Source organism: Zea mays, chromosome 4 (assembly GCF_902167145.1).
Source record: "Zea mays cultivar B73 chromosome 4, Zm-B73-REFERENCE-NAM-5.0, whole genome shotgun sequence".
Lineage (NCBI taxonomy): Eukaryota > Viridiplantae > Streptophyta > Magnoliopsida > Poales > Poaceae > Zea > Zea mays.
Window position 1 is genome coordinate 119494163 of NC_050099.1, and position 6043 is coordinate 119500205.

Consider the following 6043-nt stretch of genomic DNA (forward strand, 5'->3'; position numbering starts at 1 on the left):
ACATCGCGCACAGGGACGACCAAGCCAGTGGCGCCCCCTGCCAAAGGCGCCGCTTCTTCCACATGACGTACACGGGATATTCAGTGCCATCGTTGCAGAGGGTTTGGGCACATGATTCGGGACTGCCCAAACAAGCGTACCTTGCTTATACGAGACAATGGTGAGTACTCTTCAGCCAGTGATTCTGAGGAAACTAGTCATGCTATGATTGCCACTAACCATGCAGAAAATGAGGAAGTCCACGTTGATCCCATCGACGCCGATAGGTATGAGAGTCTTGTTGTGCAGCGTGTTCTCAGCACACAGGTTGCCCAGGCCGAAAAAAATCAGCGACACACTCTATTCCATACCAAGGGCGTCGTGCACGAACGGTCGATTCGCATCATCATCGATAGTGGCAGCTGCAACAATTTGGCAAGTACATCGTTGGTAGAGAAATTATCCTTGCCCACTCGCACACATCCACATCCGTATCACATTCAATGGCTTAATGATGGTGGTAAAATAAAGGTAACATGTTCTGTACGTGTCCCCTTTTCGCTGGGTTCTTATTCTGATTATGCTGATTGCGATGTTATTCCTATGGAAGCATGCTCTTTGTTATTAGGTCGACCTTGGCAATATGATACTGATAGTTTACATCATGGTCGTTCAAATCATTATTCTTTCATGTTTAAAGGCCAGAAAATAATTATACATCCAATGACCCCTGACCAAATTTTGAAAGATGATCTTACTAGGGCTGCTAAAACTGCACAACAAGTCAAATCGACATCAGCCGCACCTATTAAATCTGAAATCAAGTTGCACTCTCCTGTTTTACTTGCTACACGTGCTGATTTTGATGATCTCCATGAAGCTCATATGCCCTGTTATGCACTTGTATGCTCGCGAATGCTTGTTCCGCTTGATGATGCACCGTCTTTGGATATACCCCCTGCTATTGTTAACCTTTTGCAGGAGTATGCTGATGTTTATCCTACGGACTTACCACCGGGTCTTCCTCCCCTCCGTGGCATTGAGCATCAGATCGATCTCATCCCCGGCGCTTCTCTTCCGAACCGCGCCCCGTACCGTACAAATCCAGATGAGATGAAGGAGATCCAGCGCCAGGTGCAGACGCTGCTTGATAAGGGTTACATTCGTGAGTCTCTTAGCCCTTGCTCGGTTCCTGTTTTACTCGTTGCAAAGAAAGATGGGTCATGGCGTATGTGCGTAGATTGTCGTGCTATTAATAACATCACAGTTCGTTATCGATATCCTATTCCACGCCTTGATGATATGCTAGATGAGCTTAGTGGTGCCGTTATTTTCTCTAAGGTTGATTTGCGTAGCGGTTACCATCAGATTATAATGAAACTCGGTGATGAATGGAAAACGGCTTTTAAAACGAAATTTGGTTTATATGAATGGTTGGTTATGCCATTTGGATTGACTAATGCTCCCAGCACCTTTATGCGTTTAATGAACGAAGTTCTACGGGCCTTCATAGGTTTGTTTGTTGTTGTTTATTTCGATGATATCCTTATTTACAGCAAGTCTATAGAGGAGCATTTAGAACATTTGCGTGCTGTTTTTGACGCTTTGCGTGCTGCTCGCTTGTTTGGTAACATGGAAAAGTGCACATTTTGCACGCAACGTGTCTCGTTTCTTGGTTATGTGGTTACTCCGCAGGGCATTGAGGTGGATAGCAGCAAGATTGCTGCCATTCGGGAGTGGCCTACACCGACGACAGTCACACAAATTCGGAGCTTTCTTGGACTTGCCGGTTTCTACCGCAGATTTGTTCGTGATTTTAGCTCCATTGCAGCGCCTCTACATGAGCTTACAAAGAAAGATGTGCCGTTTGCTTGGAGTGATTCGCAGGAGGTAGCGTTCAACACTTTGAAAGATAAGTTAACCCAAGCTCCCCTCTTGCAATTGCCTGATTTTAATTAAGTTTTTGAGCTTGAATGCGATGCTAGCGGTATTGGGCTAGGTGCTGTTTTGTTACAAGAAGGAAAACCAGTTGCTTATTTTAGTGAAAAATTAAGCGGTGCTAGTCTGAAATATTCTACTTATGATAAGGAGCTTTACGCTTTAGTGCGCACTTTGCATACTTGGCAGCACTATCTTTGGCATCGTGAGTTCATAATTCATTCTGATCATGAGGCTTTAAAACATATTCGTACCCAAACAAATCTGAACCGTCGTCATGCTAAATGGGTCGAATTCATTGAGTCCTTTCCTTACATTATTAAACACAAGAACGGGAAGGACAATGTTATTGCTGATGCTTTGTCTCGTCGCTATACCATGCTGTCACAATTAGATTTTAAAATCTTTGGTTTGGACAGTGTGAAGGATCAATATGTTGACGATGCTGATTTTAAAGATGCTTTCGGCCATTGTATTAATGGGATACCATGGGGCAAATTTCACATACACGATGGGTTCCTGTTTCGCGCTAACAAGTTGTGTGTTCCAGCTAGCTCGGTTCGTCTTTTGTTGTTACAGGAAGCGCATGGAGGCGGTCTCATGGGGCATTTTGGCGTCTACAAAACGCATGAGGTGTTGGCTGCCCATTTCTTTTGGCCTCGGATGCGCGCTGATGTGGAGCGCCTTGTTGCACGCTGCACTACTTGTCAGAAAGCTAAGTCACGGTTGAACAACCATGGTTTGTATATGCCTTTGCCTGTCCCTTCTTCTCCTTGGCTTGATATCTCTATGGACTTTGTTTTGGGCTTGCCTAGAACTAAGAAGGGGAGGGATAGTATTTTTGTGGTTGTTGATAGATTCTCTAAAATGGCTCACTTTATACCTTGTCATAAAACTGATGATGCTAGCATTGTTGCTGAATTGTTCTTTAGAGAAATTATTCGTTTACATGGTATTCCAAAAACAATAGTCTCTGATCGCGATGCTAAGTTTCTAAGCCATTTTTGGAGATCTCTTTGGAATAAATTGGGAACTAAATTGTTGTTTAGCACTACTTGTCACCCTCAGACTGATGGACAAACTGAGGTAGTAAATAGAACTTTATCTACCATGCTTAGGGCTGTTTTAGACAAGAATTTGAGACGTTGGGAGGATTGCTTGCCTCATGTTGAATTTTCTTACAATCATGCCACGCATTCTTCTACAAAGATGTGCCCTTTCTAGATTGTTTACGGTTACATCCCTAGGACACCTATTGATTTGATTTCACTTAATGCTGCGAACGCCCCACATGTAGATGCTGCTGCACATGTTGAACAAATGATTACCATACATGAACAAACGAAACAGAACATTGCTGCTACTAATGTTAAAAATCAGGTTGCTGGTAGTAAAGGAAGAAAACATGTTACTTTTGAGCCAGGTGATATGGTTTGGTTGCACTTGAGAAAGGATCGGTTTCCTACTTTGCGCCGTTCTAAATTAATGCCTCGTGCTGCTGGTCCTTTTAAGGTGCTAACAAAGATTAATGATAATGCTTATATCCTTGACCTGCCTGCGGAATTTGGTGTTTCCACTAGTTTTAATGTTGCAGATTTGAAACCATATATGGCCGAGGATGAGGAGTTGTCGTCGAGGACGACTTCACTTCAAGAAGGGGAGGATGATGAGGACATCACTATGAGTACGACTACACCAGCAGCACCTCCACATCAAGCGCCACTTCCTTCATTAGCTGGGCCAATCACTCGGGCCCGTGCCAGAGATCTTAACTTCGTCATGCTACTGAAGAATGAGGGCCCAGAAGAATAGACGACCAGCCCAACTACGGCCCATAGTGGACGACCTAGGGTTGGCCGCCCCTAGGGGCTGCGCCCCCTCTATTTATCCAGGAGCTGCGCCTCCTTTATTTTCGAGTTTTGTTTTACGTTAGCCTTAGCTACTCTCGAACACGCGCAAATCTGCGCTGTCTTCGTGTATTCAGAACTCCACCCTCGAGTAATAGATTAGATTGCTCGCATCTTGTTCTTGTTCATTCTTCGATTGCGCACAGGAAACGATCTTCGTGATCAGGCCGATCTCGCATCAGCAAGGTCGGTAACCACAGGGAGTTGGTTCAGCGATTGCATTGGCGCCTCGAGCTTGCTCGTCGTAGTCGGATCGCAAGGGTCATCTTTCGCCAAATCGGAATTATCTCTACTCGCCGAAAGATCGGGCACCTCAGCTACATCATGACATGTGAGCCTGGGGTCCACTGTAAGCCAAAGAGAGAGGAAGGGAGGCTGGACGTGGGGCTTCTACGTGGAGCAGGCGTACGAGTGAGAGAGTGAGTGATTTTTTTTCATATTTCAACTTTCGTTTTCCTTTTCCTTTCATTTTTATGTCCTTTCCTTTTCTGAACATAAGTTATTAGTATATATGTGTTTTTAAATATTTTAGAGAAAATCTATTATTTAATTAAATTGGGCTCCACAGAAAGAAAATGAATTTTTCTCAAATACCTACAACAAAAATCATTAACATATCAAAAGCATGTTCCAAAAACACTTATTTTAACAACTCATTCTTATTTTATAAAATGAGATTTTCTCACCAATTTAAATTCAAAAATTAGATTTATAAAATGTGTCAAACAAAATTTGTGCTTCGGCATGAATGCATTAAACACTTGATAAAATTTTATCTATTCATGAAATTATTCAATTTATTTATATTACCATTTTGTTATTTGAAAACGATAAGTTTTTCCTTTCTAATGGAAACTAATTAAGTAAAACTAGATTGCTTTTTATTGATAGACTTAGGGTGTTACAATTTCTCCCTGAGCTCCCCCCTTCGGCGATGGCGTCTAGGATTTTTGGCGTCAAGAGGTGGCTGCGCTCGGCTAGGTAGGTGGAGGAGCGTGGACGACAGGGTTTTGTAGCCTCGGGCGTGCGAGAATCACGGACGAAAGCAACAACCCGGCGGGCTTATCGCTGCGGTCGCAACGACGCGAGGTGGAAGAAGGATTGGGGGCCCATAAGTCAGCAAGCAAGGCGCGGTGCGACCGTGGGATGAGGGACTGGCGCGTGGGGCCCTGTTGTCAGTGTGTGGCTGATGAAGTGTGGCGCGCGTGTGGAGCTGGACCGCGCGATGTTGGGCCGAGGGCAAGGAAAGGGTGGTGAATTCCATTCTAGTGACACAATTAGAATTCATTCTCTTTTTATTTTTCTATTCTCTTTTCAAATCCAATTCAAATTCAAACTCATGTTTTGAACTTCAACTTTTCAAGTGTCAAAATTAATCCTAATGTGAATATAAACTCTACTATTTACAATATTATTATTTATTCTTTTCCCTATTATTTATTTATGGGAGAAATAAATGACTTCATTAAAATTTCCTTTCTCACTTTCTATTTTATGTTTTTATTTAAAATTTTGAGGTCAAATTTAAGTTATATTTTCAAAAATGCCTCACAGAAAATTATCAACAAGGGGTGCATCTTTTCTTTATTTATTTACTGGTTGCTTAACTAATTTAATATTATTAATTGATTATGAATAGGAAGGGTCCTAATTAATTTCCTAGGGTTTCAATAATTTGCAAAACACTATCATAAATATATTTGTTTATTTATTTTATATATTTTTCTATCAATTTTTGGGCTTTATAAATCCTACCCCCTTAAAATAAATCTCGTCCTCGAGGTTAGTAAGAAAAGGATGTGTCCCAACCTTGTCTCAAAGCATATGCACACACAAAAGACTCAGTATGATGCATAACTTGTTATTAAGACATAGGTTCAAATAGACTTTATTATCATTCCTAAAATAATAAAATACTAGCTACCACCTAAGGTATTATTTAGGTTGTACAAATACTACTTCCTATATATATACTACTTCCTATATATATATATCTATATTTATGTATATATATATTTATGTATATATATGTATATACTCTAACCTTGCTGCTCGTTGACTTCTTCACCTTCAACCGACATCTCTTTTTTGTTTTCGAGTTCACCAGGTTCAGCTTCTACTTCCACATAGTTGACCTGCCCTCGGTTGACAAATAAGGGCTGACTCTTGCCTCCCGAGGCCTGACCTTGCTTCATCGGAGCTGGAGTGGTGTAAGCTGC